Below are 15,333 nucleotides of genomic sequence, written 5' to 3' on the forward strand. Positions count from 1 at the left end.
TAGCGATCAAACTAGCAAGTGAGCTAGCTAGCGATCAAACTGGCTCGCGATCAAACTAGCTAGCGATCAAACTAGTTAATGAGCCAGCTATCGATCAAACTAGTAAGCGAGCTAGCTAGCGATCAAACTAGCGAGCGAGCTAGCTAGCGATCAGACTACCTAGTGATCTAGCTAGTGATCAAACTAGCAAGTGAGCTAGCTAGCGATCAAACTAGCGATAGAGCTAGCGATCAAACTGGCCCGCGATCAAACTAGTTAGTGAGCCTTCTATCGATCAAACTAGTAAGCGAGCTAGCTAGCGATCAAACTAGTGAGCAAGCTAGCGAGCGATCAGACTACCTAGCGATCAGACTACCCAACGATCTAGCTAGTGATCAAACTAACGAGCTAGCTAGTGATCGAATTAGCTAGCAAGCTAGCTAGCGATCAAACTAACAAGGGAGCTAGCTAGCAACCGAACTAGCTAGCATGCTAGCTAGCGATCAAACTAACGAGGGAGTAGCTAGCAATCGAACTAGCTAGCGATCGAACTCATAACGAGGACGAAGCACAACAAGTCGCATGTAGCAAGCGCAGACGATTAAAGGACAACCGACATCTCCGGACAAGTTGCGTCCATAAATTGAAAAATTACTTCAAATGACTTCTACTGAGCGCATTTGACAAAGATTCCACAGCATACAGTTATATTTTATGTTTTAAGACTCGCGCTGAATATTCAGGAAGTCTTGTTTTTGAGTTGTTGACGATACCTTCCGTGACGTCACGGTAAGTATCGTCACTGACCGAGAAAGAGACACACAATGCATTTTGGGTACTTTGTTTGGTTTGAAAACTTCGCGTTGATCCGTGTTGATGGCAAAATTAGAAGGAAAACACATCAATAACGTTATGGTGAATTGTTGTGTGTTGCACCAAGACTACTATTTGATACTAGTTGATACAAATTCCCAGCAGACAAATCAGCCCGTTTCCAACGGAGCTTGGGCGCCATCTTGTGCATTTTCTGGGACGCTACATTTCAGGCCAGATGCCTCAAAATGACACGGAAGGACTTCTTTAATCCATTGCAAACATTTATGCTTTCCTCTTCGGAACTATTTGAATCATATTCGTAAACTGGATGAGTAACAAAAAAGCATCTGAAGCCATTGTTTTGATTCTCGAGCAAGGCACGACATCCTGCCGTGACGTCACGAAGAACAAGGGGGCGGGACCTTCTGAAACTCGCCATTTTCATTTTGAAGCAGTTTTGCGACACTTGAAGTCATTTTTATTGGTGTTTTGCATTTTAACTAAAAATATCAGCCTGCTTGTTTTGGGTATTTTAGATGCTATAAAACGTTTTTCTGATGTCAGTTAGGAAACAAAAAAATGATGTCGGTTGTCCTTGAAATATGTATCTACATATGTATTTACTTATTTATTTAATCATCATTTGTCATCAATAAATAAATCATATTTATTTAATTATCATTTATATATTTGTTCATATATGTACTAATTAATTAAACAATTATCAAATTACTTTATTTAGTTATTTATTAATCAGTTACTTAATTTATTAATTTACTCATTTATTTATTTATTGTTATTATTTTATGTTTATTTTGATTTATTAATTTTTTTCTTTGCGACAGATGCCCATTCTGCGTTGTCTTTTTAGTCATCCATCTCGCAATTTGCGGTCGTGCTCATTTGCCATCCAAATCCGATCTGCGCATTTGTCGCATTTGTGTTCTTGTCATAAAAGACGAGAAACCAGTTGAAAGGTCAACGCCAGCTTTCGGCGGGAACATTTGGCCGTCGTATTTTATGTTCACGAATTGCGCGCGTCGCAACGACCTTGCCATTAAAGCTAATCCCTTGTTGGTGCTCTCTTTTTAACAAGATGGCCTCGTTAGGAATTAGGACTTTATGTTGCGTCCATAATTTGTAAAATGACTTCAAATGATTTCTACTGAGCGTATTTTACAAAGATTTGACCGCATATAGCTATATTTTTACCTTTTAAGACTCGCGCTGAATATTCATGAAGTCTTGTTTTTGAGTTTGTGGCGAGTCCGTACGTGACGTCACTGAAGGAACGCCCCTGACCGAGAAAGCGACACACAATGCATTTTGGGTACTTTTTTTTCGTCTGAAAACACTGTGTTGATGGCGAAATTAGAAGGAGAACTACATAAATCACGCAATGGTGAATCATTGTGAGTCGCAGCCAATTGCGGTAATACGCATAAAGAAGGTGTAAGTTTAGACAAATTCCCAGTGGACAAATCAGCCCATTTCCAAAAGATGTTGTGCGCCATCTTGTGCATTTTTTGGGCGCTACATTGGAGTCCAGACGCCTCGAATTAATACGAAAGGACTTCTTTCATCGATTGCAAACATTTATGCTTTCCTCTTCAGAAATATTTTATTTATTTATTTATTTATTGCGAGCTAGCTAGCTAGCGAGCTAGCCAGCAATCAAAAAAAAATATAATAATAATAATAAATAAATCGAACAGAATCGAATGAACTAGCAATCAAGCTATCTAGCGATTGAAATAGCAAGCGGGCTAGCCCGCGAGCTATCTAGCGATCAAACTAGCTAGCGAACTCGCAAGCGTGCGAGCTAGCGATCGAAATAGCTAGCGTTCGAACTAGATAGCGAGATCGCTAGCGATCAAACTAGCTAGCAAGCTAGCTAGCGATAAAACTAGCTAGCGAGCTAGCTAGTGATCAAACTAGCTAGCGAGCTAGCTAGTGATTGAACTAGCTAGCGAGATAGCTAGCGATTGAACTAGCTAGTGAGCTAGCAATCAATCGAACTAGCTAGCAAGCTAGCTAGCGATCAAACTAGGTAGTGAGCTAGCCAGTGATTGACCTAGCTAGCGAGCTCTTTGGATGAGGAGCAAAACATCCAACACTTACAAATGTACAAATGACGGTTGAAGAAACCTTTTCCTCAATGGACACACTCCGACATAGAAATATTTTTTAAAATGTTTATGTTATTTTATTTTTGTTGTCAATCATAGTATAGTGATGGAAATCAAAATTTTGCGCTGTCAGTGGTTAAAATAGTAGGCGGTGTAATGGGTGTGGGAGGACGTTGTTGGAAAATGTACAGCGTTCAGTTGTCCCCCTTTCCAATTGAAGCACTTAGCACCCAATTAGCCGCAATGTGACAGATGGCCCTTTGGCAAGGACGCTTGGATTGGAAGTGCGCTCTTCATCCATCAGCGTGTCAATCATATTCCCTTCCTCTCAAGGTGCTCTCGCGTTTCGCCGTGATCATGTCAAAAAAAATTCATAAAAAAAAAATAATAATAATAATAACATCTGTGGGTAGCATGACAAAGCGTCAGCTCCCTCGAGTGTTAAATCGTGTTACTTCCGGGTTGAGTGAACGCTAGCACGTGTGGCTGCCGCTGCTTACCCGCACGAAAAAAAAATATGTGACTGTAAAGTGTCCTTGAGAGTTTTGAAAGGTGCTTATAAATGAAATGTATTATTATTATTATTATTATTATTATTATTATTATTATTATTATCACCCCCCGCAACCCTAATGAGGAATAAGCAGTACGGAAAATGGATGGCTTATTATTATTATTATTATTATTATTATTATTTCTTTTCAAGTTTCATCTACCACAAGAAATGCTAACGTGTTAGCGCGCTCATCATTTTTTAATGCATTGTACTTTGTTCAGTGGGAGCATGTCTATAAAATGATCTGGGTCTAAGTGTATTTTTAAATAGATTGTATATCTATTTTTAATATTGTGTATATATATATATATATATATATATATATATATATATATATATACATACATACACATACACACACGGAGCGCCGCAATGGCTTCCTTTGAGTGCAGATGAGGTTTGTTATCGAGTGGAGTACTTTTGCTCAAATGGGACGGAAAAGTTGAACCGAAGAAGACAAAATAGAAAATGTCGGTCAGGCAGAAGAAGATCATCGAAAAACACCAACGAGGTGTACGTTTGGGTGACTTAGCGTCCCAGTTGAAAACTAATCCGGCAGCCATTGCGGCGCTCCGCGTGTATCCCGAAAACTAGCTCGTATGCCAAGATTAATTTAATGTTCATAAAGCAAAAGTTCGTAAACTAAAGCGTTTGTAAGCTGATGTATCACTGCAGTTCGTGAACCTGGTTTGTACATTGAGAGATTTTTTTTTAGGGGCGGTGAGAATACACTGACGAAACTTCAAGATGCTTTGCTAACCAGTTGCGCTGCTTACTGAGGGCTCTTTTTTTCGAGAGCTTAAAGTACATTTGTTGACTTTCCCCAAATGAAACTGACAACCGAATTGATCGAGAACTAAGAAGTTCAAAAACTGAAACAACATTTCTCATTATAATCAATGTAAAAATTGTTCATGCGTTCCATCTGTTTTTTTTTTTTTTTTGCTATGTTATTTTTTTTATTATGAATGAAGGGGCAACTCCGAGGTTAAAGGTCAAAGGTGAACATAGGCCTGTCACTTGATGACCTCTGCTCCAGTTGTGGTTATTGAGCGCTCTTTTTTTGGGGTGCGAGGGGCTGACCCAAATGAAACATCAAGATGCTTCGCGAACCAGTTGTCGTGTTTATTGAGCCCTTTCCATTTCCTCAATCCATTTTTTATAATATTTTTTAAAATAAAAAACAGATATACAAACAATTTAAAAATACACTTGGACTCAGATAATTTTATATCGTGCTCTAAATCAACAACCATCAAGAAGGTCAATAAAACAACTTTATTATACAGTACAGAGTACTTCTTGAATTACAATACCATGGCATCTTTGGTATATATAAAATAAGGTATATTATGTGTAGTTTTAAGACTTAGAAAATTAGAAAGTAGAAAATTATGTTTTATGGGAACGGATTATTCTCATTTTAATGGTTTCCTATGGGAAATAAATGTTTGGCAGATAAACTTTTCGCCTTACACACAATTTCTGTGAACCAATTAAGTTCGTGAGCTGAGGTATCACTGTATTTTGGACAGCCGCCTTCATTTCAAACTCCAGAACCATATAATTTAGGAATTAACTCCATTTTTCCAATGAAAGAAGAGAGTCTAACAAAAAGGTGACAAAAACCATGGCACTGGAGCGGATACCTTTTTTTGCACTTGTCTGGCAGTGAATGAGTTAAAAATATTGATTATGTTACAACAACTATTTGAAAACCTGTAATTGCTATTTCTGCAATTTTTGGATGAACGAAAAGCAGCTCGCAGGGGACAGTGTGAGTGAGGGTATTATTGCAGAGAAAGCACGGCAACTTCACTCGGATATCTCAAGAGGCAAGTACATAAACTACCATCACAAAGGTCAATCAAACAACTTTATTATACTGTATTGTTATTTTTTTTTATTATAATACAATAGCACATTTATTATATATGAAATAAGGTACATGTTGCGTGGTTTTAAGGCTTATTTAGAAGAAAATGATGTTTTATGGGGACCTGGGAAGGCATTATTCTCATTTTAATGGTTGCTTATGGGAAATAAATGTTTGAAAGATGATCCATTGTTTATTTCTTTCATTACAATACAATAGCACATTTATTATACATAAAATAATGTCAATTCTGTGTAGTTTTAAGGCTTATTTAGTAGAAAATGATGTTTTATGGGGACCTGGGAAGGCATTATTCTCATTTTAATGGTTACTTATGGGAAATAAATGTTTGAAAGACGATCCATTGTTTATTTCTTTCATTACAATACAATAGCACATTTATTATACATAAAATAATGTACATTTCGTGTAGTTTTAAGGCTTATTTAGTAGAAAATTAGGTTTTATGGAGACCTGGGAACGGATTATTCTCATTTGAATGGTTGCTTATGGGAAATAAATGTTTGAAAGACGATCCATTGTTTATTTCTTTCATTACAATACAATAGCACATTTATTATACATAAAATAACGAACATTTCGTGTAGTTTTAAGGCTTATTTAGCAGAAAATTATGTTTTATGGGAACCTGGGAACGGATTATTCTCATTTGAATGGTTTCTTATGGAAAATAAATGTTTGGAAGATGAACTTTTTGCCTTACACTTTCTGGGAACCAATTAAGTTTGTCAGCTGAGGCATCACTGTATCTTGAAGTTTCATTTGGGAAAGTCAATGCACCATGGGCTTCACAAAAAATAGAGCACTCAAACACCACAACTGATTCGCGAAGCATCTTGAAGTCTCATTCGCCCGTCACGACCGCACAACTGCAGTCACCGAACCGAACTCCCTTTGGAACTCCACATTCTACGTTTGCTCGCCTGTATTCCCAGAGTGCCCCCCTCACGATCCCTTGCCAAGGGAACCGCGCCGGTCCACTGTTCCACGTAGGCCGCGAATCAAAAAGAATCAAACGAACGCACCAGCGAGTACAGTAGTCAGCGGCTGCCTTTTATGTGCCACATCGTCTTAGGCTGTTGGTAACCTTGAAGAGAGACGAGCCCCCACATTCCGACGGCGCCTTACGCTCAAACGCCCCCCCCCCCCCCCTGCATTTCCAGGCGTTGCACAATACGCAGCGCAATGAGGCTGTTTTATGAAAAGACATTATTCATTGTTAGCGCCTTGATCCCAGCCGAGGCCCTACCTCATATTTCATCCTTAAAGGACAACCGACACCATTTTTTTGTTTCCTATATGACATTTTATAAGCATCTAAAATACCCAAAACACGCAGTATGATATTTTTAGTCAAATGCAAAACACAAATAAAAATGAGTTGAAGTGTCCCAAAACTACTTCAAAGTGACCTTGGAGATGGCGAGTTTCAGAAGGTCCCGCCCCCTTGTTCGTGACATAACGCCAGGATACTCCTTCACAAACTGCCTTGCTCCAGAATCAAAACAATGGCTTCAGATATGGAGAAGATGCTTTCTTGTTACTCATCCAGTTATGAATATGATTCAAATAGTTCTGAAGAGGAAAGCATAACTGTTTGCAATCGATTGAAAGAAGTGCGTGTTACCGCAATTGGCTGTGACACACAACGATTCACCATCACGTTATTGATGTCTTTTTCCTTCTATTTTCGCCATCAACACAGTATTTTCAGACGGAAAAAAAAGTACCCAAAACGCATTGTAATAATAATAATCATACATTTCATTTCTAAGTGCCTTTCAAAACTCTCAAGGTCACTTTACAGTCACAGGATAAGTTTTTTTCTGTGGGTGAGTATCGGCAGCCACACGCGCCAGCCAGCGTTCACTCAACCCAGAAGTAATTAAAATAGATAGAAAGCTAGCTAGCTAGCCAATAGATACGTAATAGCTAGCTAGCTAGATAGACAGCCAGCCAGCCAGCTAGATAGCTTGATAGCCAATAGATAGCTAGCTAGATAGCAAATAGATAGGAAATACTGTACTAGCGAGATAGCTAGCTATATAGCTGGATAGCTAGATAACTAAATCAGGAACTTTTGGAAAAAATGCAGTATTTTCGGTGCACCCTATAGTCCGGAAAATATGGTACATTTCCATTTTTATAGCATAGAGCGATGTACGACACTACATTGCAGGATGAGGGAATTTGGTTTGATAGCTAGCTAGCCAGCCAGATAGCAAATATATAGCTAGTTAGATAGCCAGCCAGGTAGCCAGATAGATAGCTAGCTAGATAGATAGCCAGATAGGAAGCTAGATAGATAGCCACATAGGCAGCTAGCGAGATAGATAGCCACATAGGCAGTTAGCTAGATCGATAGCCAGCTAGGTAGCCATATAGGTAGTTAGCTAGATAGCCAGCTACCTAGATAGCTAGCTACCTAGATAGCCAGCTAGATACTTCATTGTGTGTCGCTTTCTCTGTCAGGGGCGTTCCCTCCGTGACGTCACGTCAGGCATCGTCATCAACTCGAAAACAAGACTTCCTTGAATATTCAGCGCGAGTCTTAAAAGGTAAAAATATAGCGTTATGCGGTGGAATCTTTGTCAAATACGCTCAGTAGAAGTCATTTGAAGCCATTTTACAAATTATGGACGCAACTTGTCCGCAGGTGTCGGTTGTTCTTTAATGTATATTGACTCATGGCCAGATAGATAGCTAGCTAGGTAGCTATCTATCCAGGCAGGGGAGGTCAGGGGGGGACTTCTTAGGTGAGGAAAGCAGACTCCATCTAAAGCTCCCATATCTCAGTACATCAAACCGCCTGAATTATGCTCTGTTCTCGCAGGGTTAAAAAAGGGAAGAGAAAAATAATAAAATAATAAAAGGCATTCCAGTCAAACTGGAGGCAGATTGATTGGGCTATTATACGTACTTTGTCGCTGCTTGTTGGATGGCCAACGCTGCGCTGCTTTGCATTTATGTCCGTATAATTTTCTCGCGGGCCATAATCGTAGTTATGGAGCCGTTATGAAATTGGAAAAGCCATTGGAGTATTTTATCATTGCATATGACATAATGAACGCCCCTCAAAAAAAATGAATGAATGACTAGTTTTCAAATCCGAAGTCCAAAACAATGACTCTTATTGTGGTTTACACACAATAATTTGAAATTTTGGTTGACAACCGACATCACGTTTTTGTTGCCATCAGACATCAGAAAAACGTTTTATAGCATGTAAAATACCCAATAATATTTTTATTCCAATGCAAAACACCAATAAAAATGACTTAAAGTGTCCAAAATCTGAAAAAAAATTGAGCTGCGAATTGGGCATTTTCAGAAAGTCCCGCCCCCAGTTCGTGACGTCACGCCAAGACGTCTCGCATTGCTAGTGAATCAAAACAATGGCTTCAGATTCAGAGAATATGCTTTCTTGTTACACATCCAGTTATGAATATGATTCAAATAGTTCTGAAGAGGAAAGCATACGCATTTGCAATCGAGTAAAGAATTTATTCCGTGCCATTTTGCGGCAACATTGGGGGGGAAATGCATCACCAAAAAAGAGGCAGAAAATAGCGACCAACCTCCTGTGAGGAATTAATCAGCCCGTTTCCACAGGCTGATAAATTCCTGATATGGAGCTTGGTCGCCCTCTTCTGGCTCTTTTTGGTGCAACACAACATTTTCAGACCAAACAAGCACAGTAAAATGCATTGACGTGATGGAATGACTGCTACAATGTGTCCTTTTTTTCCTTCAGGGGCGTTCCTTCAGTGACGTCACGTATGGACTCGTCACCAACTCAAAAACAAGACTTACGGAATATTCAGCGAGAGTCTTAAAACGTAAAATATAGCTATATGCGGTGAAATCTTTGTAAAATACGCTCAGTAGAAGTCATTTGAAGCCATTTTACAAATTATGGACACAACTTGAGAACATAGTTTTATAGCATCTAAAATGCCCAAATCACGCAGTATGCTATTTTTGTCAAATGCAAAACACCAATAAAAATGACTTAGTGTCTAAAAAGTACTTCAATTTGAAACCGTAAGTGGCCAGGTTAAATAGGTCCCGCCCCCTTGTTCGTGGTGTCACGCCAAGACGACTTACCTTGCTGGAGAATCAAAACAATGGCTTCAGATTCAGAAAAGATGCTTTCTTGCTACTCATCCATTTATGAATATGATTCAAATAGTTCTGAAGAGGAAAGCATACATGTTTGAAATCGATTAAAGAATTTATTCCGGTCAATTTATTCCTTATTTTAGACGCTATACAATGTTTTTCTGATGTCACTTAGGAAAGAAAAAAGTGGTGTCGGTTGTCCTTTAAGCAAGCATCATGGAACTTGACGTCCTTGATTTGCTTATGTGAGCCCAATAAAATGAATTAGTGGCCTAAATCTTGCCACTAATTATATAAAAGCTTTGAGTCTTGTCTCACTCCAATGCTAAATGCTAACCGACAAAGCAACGATCGAGAAACCCCACCCAAAAATATTAATAGTAATAATAATAATACACTTTATTTTAAGTGCCTTTCAAAGCTTTCAAGGACACTTTACAGTCACAGACAAGCACAGGTACTATAATAAATAAAATACAATCACGATTAGAATACAATAAATAAAATACAATTATAAATAGAAACAACAGAAAGCGCTACACATAAAATGCTATTTTAAATAGGTGGCTTTTGAGATGGGATTTGAAGGTGGGAAGAGATGTTGGGAGGAAGTCTGTTCCAGAGTGATAGATAGCTAGATAGCTAATAGATAGCTAGAAAGCTAATAGATAGCTGGATAGGCAATAGATAGCTAATAGCTAGATAGCTAGATAGTGAGATAGCGAGATAGCTAGATAGTTAATAGATAGATAAATAGCTAATAGATAGCCAGCTAGCTAGATAGCTAATAGATAGCCAGCTCGCTAATATGTTTCCTGACTCAAATAGCTAGTTAGCTAGCTATATATTTTGTACATTCACAAACCGCACCTGTCTATAAACCACATGTTTATAAAGAAAGACGGTACACAGAAAAAGTTTGAATAATATACCGTAACTTTAGTTTCAAGACAGTACCTGTTACGCGGCAGCAACACAACATGCATTACGGTAGTAACACAGCCTGATCAGGTCTGGTAAAAAAAAACATGCAGGTACAAGTGAAACAAGGCAGCTACACGTTAGCACTCGCTAACAGGTCTTGGTACAAAAAACATACCAAGTCACTGAGACGAGGAAGAAATACGTTAGCAGACAAAAGTTGCCAGTTTTGGACTCTAGCTAGCTAGCATCATTGAATTTCACAAATTTGATTTGCTTTCGCTGGCCGAATAAAATAATGTCGCGGCCCAAATTTGGCCCCCCGAGCCTTGACTTTGATAGCTATGATATAAAAGCTTCCAGTCTCTCTCAGTACAAGGCTATATGCTAACAAAGCAACGATGGAGAAACCAAAGATGTGTACTTTTTTTTATTCGTTTTCCGACGGATGAACGTTTGGGCTGAAATCAAACAGTAAAAACGCAGAAATCCGCCGCCTTGATCAATACATATTTGAATTGAATTAGCCTTTTTCATCTCTCAGTGGAGAAATGTACAGATTTACATTTGTATAATCCTTTGTTAAATTGCTAATGGTTATCTTTTTATGTTTGAGGAATATTTTCTTTTATGGTAAGGTTGTCTTTATTTAGATTCAGTTCATAAATGGTTTTAACATGTTTATGTGATGTCATCCGATTGGTTGAAGTAAAGCAGGTTGTGTTGTCGCGTCGCCGGGATATGACGTATTCGCGTTAGAAGAGACGAAAGAAATAAAATGTTCATTCCGCCCTGATCAACGCCCATTATTTGTGTACGTTTTTGTTAAATTACTAATGGTTATCTTTTTATGTTCCCACATTTTTGTCTTTTATGTTAAGGTTGTTAACATTCTTTAGATTCAGTTCATAAATAGTTTTAACATGTTTAGCATCTGATTGGTTGAAGGAAAGCAGGTGTGTTGTCGAGTCGCCTGAAGATGACGTGTGGGTGCGTAATGAGAAGAGTTGGGAAGATATAATAAAAGGCTGCTTTGAAACGAGGCCCATCTCTACTTTTTCGACCATTCTTAGAGCCATCAATTTCAAAAATACGAACCCCTAAACTTACATTTGGCACGGGTGGGACGATTCATTTCTTACACGTCTAAATGACGATACTGCGATTTGCGATTTTTTTTATATTTTTCATCAAAAAAACTATTTTTTAAAACGATTCAAAACCACATAAAGCATAAACATTACATACCCAAAATCGTGTACTTGCAGTCCATGCAGGTAGATGCAGGCCAGTCAACGGATTTCAGGTGTCGCTTTGCGTGGCTCATTCAGATGACGTCACACCGCAGACTGGCGACCCCTTCTAAATTGGCTACGCACTGCCATATACTGGATGAAAATGGTACTTCGGCTTAACGTCAGTTCGTTAAACGTCATCGAAGTCGGACATTTTGGAGCGCAACGACGATCTCGGTTAAAATTAGTATTCATAATAATCATACAATTCATTTATAAGGGCCTTTTTAAAACTCTCAAGGACACTTTACAGTCACGGGATCCGTTTTTTTTTCGGCGGGTGAGTAGCGTCATCTCGACGTGCCAACGTTCACTCAACCCGGAAGTAATTCAAATATAAAATAGTCATTCCAATAAAGTAAAGCTATTCACCCTTTGATGACAATGCTCTAATATTATTTTGAAATTGGCCCATCTTTTCCTTCATTATTGAGGGACCATGGAATAATAATAATAATAATAATAATAATAATAATAATAATAATAATAATAATAATAATAATAATAATAGTAATAATAACAGTCAGAGGATACATTTTCTCTGCGGGTGAGCAGCGGCAGCGTTCATTCTAACCGGAAGTAACACACGTCACGATCTGAAACATAAAGACTATCGAGTCCATTTCCAACAACAGTGCTTCAAAAAAAAATCAATGTATTCTGTGACAATTTGACCAATGATTGAAATAAAATATCGATTAATGAAAATGTGACTGATTTAAATGTCGACTGTTAAAAAAAAACCCGAGGGGAGAAACTATACATCCGTGCATGCATGTCATTGAAGCTAGTTAAATATGCACGACGTACGTGAAAAATGACCGCGCAAAGATATCTTTTCTTCCCGTAGTCCATATTTCATCGCCCCCAGAGCATAGAAGACATATGAGCAACATTGCTTTAGCAATTTAATTGCTTAATCTTCAGTTGGCTAGAAAAGCAGCTGCTGCCATCCGGCATGTGCACTTTTATTGATTGTTGTCCAAATACATTTATGAAATTCCCCTGGAACCAAAGGCAATTACTTTGTGCAAACTGCATACAGCTGTGAGACTTGTAAACAGTTGCACAGAACAGGCAAGTCGATCGTGTTCCGTCCCTCCCTTTCTCAGAACCACAAAAAAATAACAAAAATCAGGGAGAGGAACGACAGTTACGGATATTGTCATGCTGCGCCATCTGCCGGTCGAAATGAAAACATCACATTCTGTCAGAGTAAACGCAGTGTCAAAGAACTGACGTCATACGTCTGACGAAAAAGAATAATACATTTCATTTATAAGCGCCTTTCAAAACTCTCAAGGTCACTTTTCAGTCATAGGATAAGTTTTTCTGTGGGTGAGCAGCGGTGGTCACATGCGCCAGCGTTCACTCAACCCAGAAGTAACTGAAATAGATAGAAAGCTATCTAGCTAGCAGATAGTCAATAGATAGCTAGTAGATAACCAGCTAGACAACCAGCTTAGCTAATAGAAAGCCAGCTAGATAGCTAGCCATAGTAATAATATACGTATTTCATTCATAAGCACCTTTCAATAACTCTCAAGGACACTTTACATTAATCTTATTGAGTAGCGACAGCCAGACGCGCCATCGTCACTCAACCCGGAAGTAACAAACATTCACACGAGTGATGTGTCATTCGCGAACGAGCGGGATCTCTGAAGTGAACGAAGACAGCCGGTCCTAACAAGGAGCCGGAAATGGGAGCAGACTTTTTTGTTCTCTATTCCCCGCTCCCAGTCTTCGGTTAAAGCTGCACGTGATTGGTCGATATCCGTGGTAGAAGAAGGAGGGGAGAATTACAGAAACACGCAGCAGTGAGGAGAAGGGGGGAGGGGGTACGTTAGGGTAGACAGGTGGACAGGTTATCACATTATGCTTATAATTATTTCATTATTATATTTTTTACTAGTTAGTATGATAGCATTATTAATATGAAAAGCAAAATAGTGACAGCTTATCATCAGACCAGAGTAACCACATGGAAAGTGTAAGTTAGTGAATGCTCTCTGTACACATAGAAATCAAGCCATATAAATAAAAATATTTGATATAGCGTATTTTTTACATTAGTAATTCTTTTTTCACATAATTGTAGATGATTTTGGTAGTTAATTTAAGCAACAAAAAAACAAACTGATGAACCATTTGGGAGCCATAATGCCGGATCTATTTAGTGAGCCGAGTCAAAAGAACCGGTTCTCTCAAAAGAGACGGAATTGCCATCACCAATTCACACCGCTAGTTTACACTCGATTAAAACATGGCGTCAACCCGGAAGTAACACATTCACACCGTTAACTTACACTCGATTAAAACATGGCGTTCATGTTTTAAATGGTTTCCACAGCGACCAAGCAACACAATTAAACGTTTCCCTGAAATATTTCTTCAATATTTGAGGCATCAATTATTTGCATTTCATGTTTATATGCCAATAAGAAGCAAATTCAGGAAGAATACGTGAAAGTAATTTTCATGTAAAGTGTGACACCAGAATACGACCGCTAGAGGACAGCATTTCCAAAGAAGAAATCAGCTTTTGAAATCAGGCATTTGGGGAGTCGGGCAGGGCTGAGCAGAGACCACTTGGTTGGGTAGTTTTTCGGGTCTATAAGGTCCATGAGTAACTTCCCTCGGCTGATTAAAATCTTATTTCTCCGGCATAAACACGTGGCAACTTTCAAGCTGGGCTTTGGTTGTCCTTGTAAATCGTTCCAAGCTTACTTTTCAATGAGCGCGCAGTTTAGCACATGGGACAGGGGTCAGAAACCTATGGCTCGCGAGCCATATACAGTGAGACCTCAACTTACGAACTTAATTGGTTCACAGACAGAGTGTGTAAGGCGAAAAGTGTGTATCTCAAAAAACAATTCCCATAGGAAACCATTAAAATGGGAATAATCCGTTCCCGGGTTTCCATAAAATATACTTTTCAACTAAATAAGCCTTAAAACTACACACAACATACCTTATTCTATGTATAATACATGTGCTATTGTATTGTAATGAAAGAAATACACTGCATTGTATCATAAAGTCACTTTATTTACATTTGTGATGGTCATTTATGGCTTGATGGAATGGCGTTGGAGGTCGAAGGACAAAGGGAATTGCTGTTTGGAAAGAGAGGCGCATTACATGATGAATGTAATTAAAGAAATAAACTTTGCTGTAAAATAAAGTTTTATTGACCTTTTTGATGGTCGTTGATGGCTTATGGAAGGAGAGTAACCTTCGATAAGGATTGTTGGTAAGTTAACCTCTGGTGCTGTTCGGTCGTGTGCTTCCACCGAAGATCACTCCGCCAGCCGTGGTGGGTGTGTATTATGAAAATAGTGCTTATTATAAGGTTTAATTTTCATAAATTTGACTTTTGTAAGACAAAAAGTTTGTAAGTTGAAGTGTGTGTAAGTTGAGGTCTCACTGTATGGCTCTTTTGACGATTTCATCTGTCTCGCCGATAAAATTAAAGACATATGATTGCTTTTTCGCTGTTCATTTCCTGTTTGGGCGGCAGTTGGCAAAAAGCACAATTTTGATTTTGACCTAGGTGGCCGTTGATGTTGAAACAGGTAAACGCACCCTTTTAAATAAGCCTGATGAGTAAAAAAA

General features: G+C 38.6%; 1 long non-coding RNA gene across 1 annotated transcript in view; it reads right to left on the reverse strand.

The window, feature by feature from the left end:
• LOC148895283 (uncharacterized) overlaps positions 1–11,775 on the reverse strand; it is a 73,916-nt gene extending 62,141 nt beyond the window's left edge. The window contains exon 1 of the long non-coding RNA XR_016115637.1: positions 11,669–11,775. This is a non-coding gene — a long non-coding RNA (uncharacterized LOC148895283). The remainder of the gene's footprint in view (positions 1–11,668) is intronic.
• Positions 11,776–15,333: the final 3,558 nt, after the last annotated feature.

Source organism: Hippocampus bargibanti, linkage group LG07 (assembly GCF_051943395.1).
Source record: "Hippocampus bargibanti isolate YZ-2025 linkage group LG07, ASM5194339v1, whole genome shotgun sequence".
Taxonomy (NCBI): Eukaryota; Metazoa; Chordata; class Actinopteri; order Syngnathiformes; family Syngnathidae; genus Hippocampus; species Hippocampus bargibanti.